We start from the raw sequence: 11,955 nt of genomic DNA on the forward strand, positions 1-11,955 counted from the left end.
GTTCTGTAGAGCGTCGAATTTTCAATGAAGATGACACTAATTGTTAATCTAAAAGTTAATATTATGAGCTAGAACTTTTAGAGATTTTTTTGTCAATTTGGAAGCATTTAAGACACTGGAAGTCAATTTTGAATCTATTTTAAAAATCCAAAAAGTGTTCGAAATATATTGTTTGGGAATTTTGCTATATAGGTTTTTGGTAAAAATCTGCCATGCTGTTTCTTTGTAATTATTTGTTCAAAAAATTTTGGATGATGTTTTAGATAAATTTTATATGACGATTTCATAGATAAAATATTATATGCATACCATAAGCGGTTGAATTCCAAAATCCATCAAAGTTTGGCCGCGCGCTTTTATGTCTAATCAGAATCTATACCACGCAAATGTACGTACTGAATTTTTCAGCTTACAGTCAATCGATTGGAAATCGTATTGATTATTTTTAGTGAAAACGAAAATTTTATTTTTGAAGTAAACAGTTGATCATTTTATCATATAGTTAAATCTCAATTCTTATTGATTTTATTTAATTCTATAATGTCTCTTACGAGTACTTTTGTTGTTGTCAATTTACAAACCAAAATCTATTTTTACAAAAATGTAATCGACTTTATTGAGTTTTTTCCTAACATTTCCTGTATTTTTGTAAATTGATACCGTGGGATTCGCAGAGCTTGTTATAAATCACGTCAAATTACACGTGTAATGTTGCAATGTTTTCTTCCCGTAATAATAATGGACATGTCAAGTTGTTACTGTTCGAGTAAAATGTACTGATATCGTTAAGCATTTTGTGCCCGACGGCAAATTTGTTTTAGAGACTGTTTAAATGTACTTGCAGATGTTCAACAATGATATTTTTGGACATTGTTAACTCTGTTGACATTGTATGAAAAAAATTCAGCATGTTGATTTAATTTTACCAAATCTGTTAGTATTGAATTAAGAGAGTTTTTTTTAACTAGTTATTTTTGGTGAGCTATACTTCATTAAATTATTATTATTTTTTAATAAATTTTATTTTGCAAATATGTATATCGTATTTGACTTGCTGCTAGAAAGCAGTGTAGGATCTCTGCTTTCCGGAATCTCTTCGGAGCCCGGATAGCTCAGTCGGTAGAGCATTGGACTTTTAATCCAAGGGTCCAGGGTTCAAGTCCCTGTTCGGGCGTCTATTTTGCAAATATATTGTATTTGACTTGCTGCTGGATAACAATAGACTATCCATATAATCAGAATCTCTGCTCTCCGGATTTTTTTTAAAATAATGTTTGCACTTATCACTATACATCAGCAATTTTTACTTGTAGTTCTCAGATTGTCTAAATTAAATGTCAATCCATTGACTGAGCATCCGGGTATGATTTGTATATAACTGGAGAGGTATTCTTTGAACATTTAAATTTTAATAAATTTATTCAATTTGTATTTATGTATTTGAATATTTAATTCAACTTCAGTGTTCGATTACTTTTATATTAGATGGCCGTAGCAGATTTCAAATTATCAGAATTAGAGGTACTTATTTAACAGGGGAAAAGACTTAAATCAGATCACATTTCAACTTTCAAATAAAACTATCACTTGATTGAGAAAACTAATATTTATTAATAATGCTTAAAGTGTTTATTTGAACAGCAACCGCCCAATTTCGTATTTGTCAGGTGTAGTGTTAGAAATACTAAGGAAAAAATATCGATATTGATTTTGACATTGAGGTCAGATAAATTATGTGTTGTAGAAAAAGATTCGGGAATTTGCCTAGAAATTTGTATTGTACTATTATTATATTATCATTATTATTATATCTACTTGAAATCAGATGAAATCTAGAACCTATGAATATAAGTCGAAATTTCTAACTGAAGACCTGCGACAAAGATTTCTTACAAAAACATATTTCAGACATGTTGTGTTTACTATAAATTATTATATTATTTTTCAATAAACGAGTATCAAAAAAGAGCAAGTTCATTCTCATATATATATAATTTATTAACAACTTACTAATTATTTTATAAAGTAGCATTTGTCCAGTTGTTCTTATTGCACCAATAGGTATGTGTGTAGTCAAAAATATATGAATTGCTAAATTCAGAAAAAAAATATCAGTCTTTTTTTTTGTTTTTTTTAAGCATTTATTATCAACTTCAACAAATTATTGAGTGTTTCCAGAAATATTCTCGATACCTTAAGTAGTATCCATAAGAAGTATCGTCGATGCTACTCATAGTAGCTTGTTCTAAATGTATCGACATCAAAAGTTTGCAGCATTGACATCAAAGTATCGAAAAAATCATTCTATCACTAGTTGTCTGATGGTTTAGCTCTCCATTATATTTTATTATATGAAACGACTGAAGCGAACATACGACGAGGCTAATAAAATATTACCCTTAGAGCATCTACAATAATAACAACATAATATGTGGAAGACCTGACTGAAAATGTTGTTATCATGCACTAATGATCACTAATATGTTATTTGTATCGTTAGAAAATTTAATACGGAGCTTTGTAGTAACATAAGGGAAAAAAACAAACATGATTGTATTGACTTGTACACTGATGTTTTTGTGCCATTTGGAGATGGATAAGAGGCGTCTTAAAGCAAAAAAAATAATTTATGGGCCTATTCTGCCGTAAAATATACCAATGATATTTTATGGCAAGGCTATGTTAGGTTCCAGTTTTAATACAAAATGCTACTAAATACTGTCAATATGTGTTTGCTGTACGATTAGGCGTTTGCAACTTCACTCATTTGTTATCAAGGGATATCTCAAAGATATAGATAAAGAAATAGTAACAAAAAATCTTCCTATCAACCAATTTCATAACATCATTGACAAAGAAAAGAGCATATGGTGCAATATGCAATTATATACAAGCAAATAAAAAAAAGTGTAAAGATTAATTATAAAATGTATATGACTAATGTACGAGTATACAAAGTCACCAAATAAACAATGAAAAGATGCATTCATAATAACATCAAAAATATCTCAAAGATTAATTCATGATAACATAATTTTTTTGACATTTCAGTGTTTCCTAGGTTAGGTTTTCCATATAAAGCGCTCGACGCCACAGCAACTACATAGAATTTTGACAGTTTTTAGTACCACTTTATATGAAAACTGCTACATAACATAGCCTTGTCATAACATTGGTTGATTTTAAGACAGAATCGGCCCCTTATTATAGACATTTTTTTTAATCCTATTATTTTTTTTTTATAAACAATATTAGTAATTAATGCATTTTATTTGCATTGACGGAATGGAGAATTACTTATATTTTTGGGCAGGCAAGTCTGGTGGTTTCGGAGCTGCGATGAAAACACTCAAAATTTGATATTTTGTGGTCTAAAATGATCATTAAAAATCATTAGTTTTGATTCATACGCATTCAAATATATTGATACAAAAATGACAAATAGACAGGTGAACCGGTAGACAGGTACAAACTTCCGTTTTCTTGAAAACGGAACATTTGAAAATTTGTAATTTAAAAAATTTGTATTGTATGATGTAAAATGATATATAAAAATGCAAAAATATTGATTTAAAAATGATAAAAGATGATTAAAAATTGATCACGTGATAAATTATATAAATAGATAAAAATATAAATGAAGGCCTCATTAATGTACCTAATTACATGTTAGGGTCTCTAATAATGTGTTGTCGATTTAGTCCATTTGAAGATTTGGTTTTAGATGTCGAAATGGTGTAAATAGCTCGGTTAAATAGCAAAGATATAGTTTTTAAGCAGTTTGTGACCGGTAATATAACATATTAGAGATGGGAAACTCACTTCGATACATCTCCTCCCTCGGAGTGAACTGGTTCTAAATATGTTAACACAAACAGACAACTATTTGAGATTTTTACTAGTTGCCTCACAGACAGTTTTAAGACTTTGATTTGTATTGATAATGAGACGTGCTGATTAGTTTTTGGGGAGACAGGTCCAGCCGCTTTGAAAATACGTAGCAAAAAGTGCAATAAATGGCAGTTTCTGGGAGAACATAAATCGGCCGATTTGAATTATTCAAAAAATATTCGATTCGTATTGATGTGGAGACGTACTGATTAGTTTTTGTTATAGGTAGGTCCACCTGTTTCGAAGTGCATAACATCCTATTTGATCCTAGACATCCGCTCATAGCGTTGTGCGTGAGCATGTCGTTATAGCTCAGTTGGTTGGCGCGCCACTGCAATTTTCGTTCGCGTTTTATGATAAGAAAGTCAAAACTGATCGGGTTCGAATCCCACGTCTGTCTGTAATAATTAAAAAAAATTTTTTTTAATTCTTTTTATGTATGTATAATTGATACTATATAAACTATTTAAATTGTTAACTCAATGCATATATTAGGTTGTCAAATATCTCCCTTCCGCTTTTTTGCTCTTTATTCAATGCAATTCAAAAGACAGAAAAGCGGAAGGGAGATATTTGACAACCTAATATTTCGCTAACGGAAAATTGATGCATTTAAAATAAAATATGTTGATTCTAGCAATAATTAGATTTTGTTAATATATATATTTCATTCAAACATATATAAACAACGTCGTCTAATCTAATAAGTTTTCACATTTTGTCTGCAAGGAACAAATAATGAAAATTCTAGTTTTTATAATATTTATTCATAGACATTTTTGTTGACTGATTATTTTTATTCTTTGAATATTTAATTACGGTACGGGAAGCTCCAGCAATTTGCCTTAAGGCACGATGCCATGTGCCCCACTAGTTTATAAAACACTAAAAGTTTCAGAATATTGCATGAATACTCAATACTATACACTAGAGATGGGTAACTCACTCCGGAGTGAATCCGAATCGAGTTGTCTCACAGGATTTGTCATATCCGACTTCCTTAAACTGGTATTAAATCTGTTACCTCGTACAGACATTTAGTGTTTTTGTCGTTTTTGATTTGGGAGGAAGCGGTCACTTTCTTGTCTCGCAAGCAGTTTTATGACCTTTTTTAGGTATAAAAGTCAAAATAAATACCATTGTGTATTTTCCAGAAAATACAATAATGTTACTTTAAAGATACAGAACAGTGAAATTGTATTCAAGTGTGAATAGCTCAAATGTATAATTTACTGAATAGTAAGGGGTCATATTTCTAACTACGATAATCTTTGGCCGTAAATATACCGAAAAATATATGAAACGAAATACATTTATTTAATATTGTTTTTCCATAGCCTGAAATAACAACACTTTAGAGTACAAAATTTATCAGTGATATCATTAGTATTTAAGCAGTAAAAATATTCAGTATTATATTATTACTTTTACATAATTATATAATTGTGTAAAAGTAATAATATGCTAATCGAACTACGCGATATGATATTAATTTTCAAATGGAAATAGCAGAAGAAAAATTTTGAAAGCAGAAGTATTATGTTTTGCTTTTATTACAAAGTTTGCTACATAATTTTTATATAAAATTAATCCAAAAATTCAATTATTTTCTCATCAAAAGAAAATCATTAAATTGAATTTGATTCTCAAGTTTTGCGTTTTTACTTTGGTCAACACTGCTAAAAATACGAGTCACTGAGTCGATCATCAGGTCGACCGAAAAATGTTACAATCCGTCATTTGTTCGTGATTTTTTTAGAAAAACTATTTTATTGATAATGATTCATAAATTTTTATTTCAAATAATTAATGGGATTTGACAAATCCTTAGATACATAAACAGCGTACTATAGACCGCATTTGTTTCGAGTATTTCGGTTTCAAAATTGTCGGAGTCGTGGAGTTTTTAAGCGGATATAACTCCACCATGAAGCGGAGTCAAATCCGAATCGATCCGGCTTCGGATATAATAAGCCCATCTCTACTATACACCACTGGATAACTAACAACAATGTACTTTGTCTACTCAAGCTACTTCTGGTGCAAATACATCGTTGCATTACAAACCTCTCCAGGGCATTCATAAACTTTCGGCAGTCTCTCACTATCATTTAACCGCATATATCTCAGTTCCGACTAGGACACCGAGGAGTGCGGATCGTTTAAAGATAAATAAAACTAGTGTTATATACCTGAGTGATAGAAATATTGAAGGCAGTTCTATGGATTATAAACCATTCGAACCGGGTGGATTACCGGTTTCGACAGGTATAGATAAGAGGATTAACAGCTCGGAAATCGAGACAGGTAGTCAAATAGTCAAGTCGATGAATATTATTAACGATGAGGAAATTTATATTGATGATGAAATGAATAGTGATAAGTCAGAGTTTTACGAATGTGATTACGAGCAACCTAATAACGGAGGTAATGAAGTGCAAAATTCAGCTAATAATCCGAACAGTTCGAAAAATATAGCTAAGATAAATATCACAAATTTGGATAAGAATAAAGATATTAAATATAAATCAGATAAAAAATTCAAACGTAATTCGAATAAAAAGAAGTTCAATATATCGGAAGAATTAATTAAAAAAATTGTAAAAATCGAAACAAAGGACGGTGAAGTGTTAGTGTTAAATAATAATAAAAATAAAGAAACCCCAAGTTGTGACGCGAGTGTAAATAACAAAAGTTGGAGCGAAATGATAGAAGAAGAAACCATTACAAATAATGAAGAAAATAACTTTTATAATTCGAATGATGAAGGACCATATACAATATTTGCCGAAGCAATTGACAATAACATTGGAAGATTTCACAATCTAGCATTGGGAAGAATGTTATTCAAACAAGATCCAAACATAAGTAAAAATATCATAAATATAACAAAAATTGGAAAAAATAAAATCAAATTATTATTTAAAAATTACACGTATGCAAATAAACTAATAAAAGAAAAAATTCTTGAAAAATTCAAAATAAGAACGTATATTCCGAAACACAAATTATATAGAAGCGGAATTATTTTCAATGTTGATCCGGACATGGATGAGCAGGAAATTAAGGAAGTGATCAGATCAGATATTGAAGTAGTAGACATCAAATGTATTAAAAAAAGAAATGTAGATAAGCAAAATCTAAAAAGTCAAGCGGTTAAACTGGTATTCAGAGGAAACTACTTGCCAGAAGTTATATCAATGTATTCTGTTAGATGTCCTGTTAGTCCATATATTCAATCAGTGATACAATGTCATAATTGCTGGCGGTTCGGACATATAAAAATGAATTGTAAAAGCAAAATAAGATGTAAAAATTGTGCAGCTGAACATTCCCACGAACAATGTCATATCGCCACAGAGTTTGAGTGTACTTTATGTCGAGAAAAGCATCAGGCAAATAACAAAGAATGTAAATTCTTTAAACTAAATAAGGAAATAAAAGAAATAATGGCTCTTCACAATATATCATATTTAGAAGCAAAAAGGATGATTCAGAAGAATCGATATGTGGATGCAGTTAAAAGCAACCCATACAATCTGGAATATAACTCATCATTCCCAAAACTAAGGAGTAATATAGTTATGAACAACTATAATAATAAATATGAGATATTAAATACATTAGAAGAACAAGAATTAAATATCGAAAAAGACAGATTAATGGTAATTAAAAAACCACGAAATATTATAGAAAAACGCCGATCAGAATACTTGAGACATATCGGCCGAAGTAATAAAGAACAAGTATCTCAAAAGAGAACCCAGGAATTCGATGTCATGGACAGTAATAAAACGAATAAGATTGAAGAAAATAAAAGACAACTAAATCACTTCATAGAACTGGCAATGAAGTTAAGGGAAAAAATAGAATCTGAAAGAAACAAAGATTGTAAAGAATTAGAGGAAATTATATATAATCTGAAATACGATATCCACACCATTGGTAAATATTTAAACCAGGCTAATAAAACAGATAAAGGCATAAGTAATGTAAGTCAAGTACATAACAAAGGATGTGTGAATAATTCTAACGGAAGGTAGAAGATATAGAAGACTCCCTTTAGATAGCATCTGTAAATTAAAAACCAACAAACAAACATGGACAATTTGAACATTCTTCAATTAAATTGTAGGTCATTACTAGCAAACAAAGAAAGCATAGAAAGCCTGATGTACCATAAGAAAATTCATATTGCTGCTCTAACAGAAACTTGGCTGAAACAAGGACAAAAATTTAACTTTAAAGATTATAAAATATTTCGAAGTGACAGACAGGATGGTTATGGTGGCTCAGCCATACTGATCAGAAACAGTATTATCTGTGAGGAATTCAGACATTCTCAGAACAACCGGGACATCCAAATGACTGCAGTTATAATTAAATCGACAACACCCTTTTGCGTGGTATCCATATATTGCTCACCTCAAGCCACAAAAGATTTATATTTAATCCAAAATTTTATTGAACAAATTCCAGTTAGGCTGATCGTCACCGGAGATTTCAATAGTAAACACATAGCATGGGGAAACGAAATAATTGATAGAGGAGGGGCTATAATGTATGATATTATAGATAGTCTTAACCTAGTTGTCTTGAATGATGGAACTCACACTACAATACAAACTATTAAGAAAAAATCTACCGCCATTGATCTTTCCTTTTGCTCGACATCTATTCATGACAGGATTCATTGGAGTGTAATTCCTGAAAGTATTGGTTCTGATCATCTACCAATTATAATAAAGTTGCATTTCAAATTTAATACAAGGATGGGTTGGTATCCCGGTCGAAAATGGAACACTAAACAAGCAGATTGGAAAAAATATGGATCAGAGATTGAAGATATTCTGGAAACCTCCACAATCCCTTCGAACTGCAAAGAGAAATATAAGTTTATCCAAGATACCATAAATAAGGCGGCTGCAAAGCACATTAAACAATATAAAGTATCGGATACCTTTATACCGGCCATATGGTGGGACAAAGACTGCGAGATCCAAAAAAGAAGAAGAAACGAAGCCTTTAAGAAACTAAGAACGGAATTTAACTACGAAAATTACTTGAGTCTACAAAAAGTTATAGCACAAACTAAACGTCTGTTTAAAACAAAGAAAAGAGAAAAATGGCGTGAGCTTGTAAATTCGTTTAACATGAATACAAATATTAACAAAATTTGGAACATTATCAAAAAATTTAATAATAAAAATAACAGACAGAACCAACATCATCAAATGAACGATAACTTTTACGAATCAATTCTTAAGATCCATACCCCCGATTTTGTTCCTGGACCTGCACAATATAATCAAGAACGGTCGGAAGACTGGATTGACGACAATGAACACGAAGAAATTAATGGATGCATCAAATATGAGGAACTAGAACTGGCTTTAAAGGAGAAAAGAGACAGTTCTCCGGGTTTCGACAACATAACATATATCATGATTAGCAAAAGTCCTAAGGCATTTAAAAACCTAATAATCGAGATGTTCAATTATATATTGCTTTCAAACTGGATCCCGGAAGAATGGAAAAGAGCGGTATTAGTTCCCATACTAAAGCCACACAAAGATCCTGGTGATTATAAATCCTATAGACCAATAATGTTACTACCCTGCCTTTCAAAAATATTTGAAAGTATCCTAAAAAAAAGATTAGAATGGCATATAGAAAAGAATGTAATATTAAATAAATATCAGTTTGGTTTCAGAAGAGGAAAAGGCACGATTGATTTACTCAGCGAACTCCTGGTGGATCTATATGGCGCATTGACAGAAAACAAATATGTTCTATTAGTTACGACAGATGTTGAAAAAGCCTATGATCACGTAGATCACAAATACTCAAAAATAAATTAACAAAGATAAATATTCCAAATAACATTACTAACATCATAATGTCACTTCTATCTGATAGAAAGATTTATGTGAGGAACCAAAATCGACTTATAGGTCCAAGAATAACTTACAATGGTATCCCTCAAGGCTCGATTTTAAGTCCTATATTATTTAACATCTATATGTCGGATTTCATAGAGACAGAAGGGTCAAAAGTGAAAAAATTACAATATGCAGATGATTTGGTCATGTATATTTCTTCGCGATCATTACAGGAATGTAGTGACGAGATGAATATCTCTTTAAAAAAAGATTTAGTATGGATGCGGGACAATAAACTTACACTTGAACCTCACAAGTCTAAATGCATTATATTTACAAGGCATAGGCTTCCGAGAAATTGCATCAGTATAAATATAGACACGATTCAAATTAATATAATGGAGAACATCAAAATTCTAGGAATGTCATTCGATACAAAATTAAAGTTTAACAAGCACGTTAACGAATGTTAGCTAAATGCGAAAAAGGAATCAATATCCTCAAACGAGTAAGTGGCACCAGTTGGGGTGCACATCCTAATGTCTGTCTCTCGTTATATAAAGCTGTTATTAGACCCCACTTCGACTACGGGTGTCAAATTTATGGAGGGAGTTCTAAAGGGCTACTGGAAAAACTAAATAGAATACAATATGCAGCTTTAAGAACATGCTTGGGAGCATTAAAGTCGACACCTACAAATTCGCTGTTGGCAGAAGCTGCAGAAGCTCCGTTAGACATAAGAAGACAGGTTATAACTAATAGGTTTTTGATTAAAAATTTTAATTATAATCATGCATGGATACAAAATTGTTTAGAGCCACTTGCAGTTCTGCATTTCGAAAATAGATTCTGGTATAATAAACCAATCCCACCCTTAATTGCTGGATTCCATACACTTAAACCATTAGAAGAAGAAATGATGTTAAATAACAGATTGACATACTTCACTATGTCTTGGAAAGGCACGTTACCTAAAACGTATGTACACTTATCAGATGACTTCGATAATGAAAAGAACATAGACAAGAAATTACTGAATCTGAAACTGAACAATTTAATACATTCAAGATGGAAAAATTATGTCCAAATATATACCGACGGTTCCAAGACGGAAAGTGGGGTTGGATGCGCAGTTTGGATCCCAAGTCAAAATAAACAACTTCAAATTAAAATACCCGATTGGGCTACAATATTCACGGCGGAAGTGATGGCCATTAATGGAGCATTAGACCTAATCAGAAAATATAAATTGGAAAAAGTTATCATTTTGTCAGATAGTAAATCTGCTTTACATGCTTTAAATATACCTAAGAATTTTGGCAATCCATTAATTTTCGACAGTATTAGAAAGGTAGAAGATTTAATCAAACAGAAGCATAAAATCGAATTAATATGGATAAGAGGACATTCGAATATCACCGGTAATGAGATCGCGGATGGGCTGGCCAAAGATGCACATAGCACATCCACGATTGTAAATAAAATTCCTGCAGTAGACCTTAAAGGATTCATTACAAAAAATGGAATGTCTCAATGGCAAAAGGTATTCGATCAAGATTCATGTTTGAAAGGAAGACTTTACCAACCGTGTAACCCAAAGGTATCGAGAAGAACATGGTTTCAAAACATTAAATGGAACAGGAGAGAAATAACAACAATCTGTAGACTAAGGCTATCACACACAAGGAATAACAGTCATCTATTCAGAATCGGTATTAAAGAAGATCCATTTTGTGCTTGTAGTATCACATTAGATACGTTGGATCACATATTTTGGAATTGCAAATTATATAAAAATGAACGGAAGAAATTGTATAAAAGGCTACAACAGCTAAAAGTTCAATTTCCAGTAAATGCAAGACACATCATTAGTGAGAGTAATATTGGAATATATAGAGTGTTGCTGGATTTCATGACTGATTGTAATATAAAATTGTAGAGATTTACGGAAATCAAGTTAATGATGATAAGTTATTATTTGTATGATTTCTTCAGTTTGGTTAATAGTATTATTATTATTTTTATTATTATTATTATTATTATTATGATGATTATTATTTATATATTCATACAGAAGTATTATTTTGTAATGTATATTATTGTAGTATGTAATATGTATTTAATTGATATTGGCTAAAATGTCTGTATAGAACGAGGCCATTTTAATAAAACAAAATAAAAA

The 11,955-nt window shown here is 31.0% G+C and overlaps 1 protein-coding gene and 1 non-coding gene across 2 annotated transcripts in view; one reads left to right on the forward strand and one right to left on the reverse strand.

Moving 5' to 3' along the window:
- Window positions 1-11,955, reverse strand: part of LOC113389405 — a gene marked incomplete in the record, with an annotated part of 586,125 nt that overhangs the window by 165,152 nt on the left and 409,018 nt on the right.
- Window positions 1,102-1,174, forward strand: Trnak-uuu. The gene has a single exon. It is a non-coding gene; the product is annotated as a tRNA-Lys (tRNA).

This window comes from Ctenocephalides felis, unplaced genomic scaffold (genome assembly GCF_003426905.1).
Source record: "Ctenocephalides felis isolate EL2017-DRISC unplaced genomic scaffold, ASM342690v1 CF-g0.4_SCAFFOLD_03573, whole genome shotgun sequence".
Classification (NCBI taxonomy): Eukaryota; Metazoa; Arthropoda; class Insecta; order Siphonaptera; family Pulicidae; genus Ctenocephalides; species Ctenocephalides felis.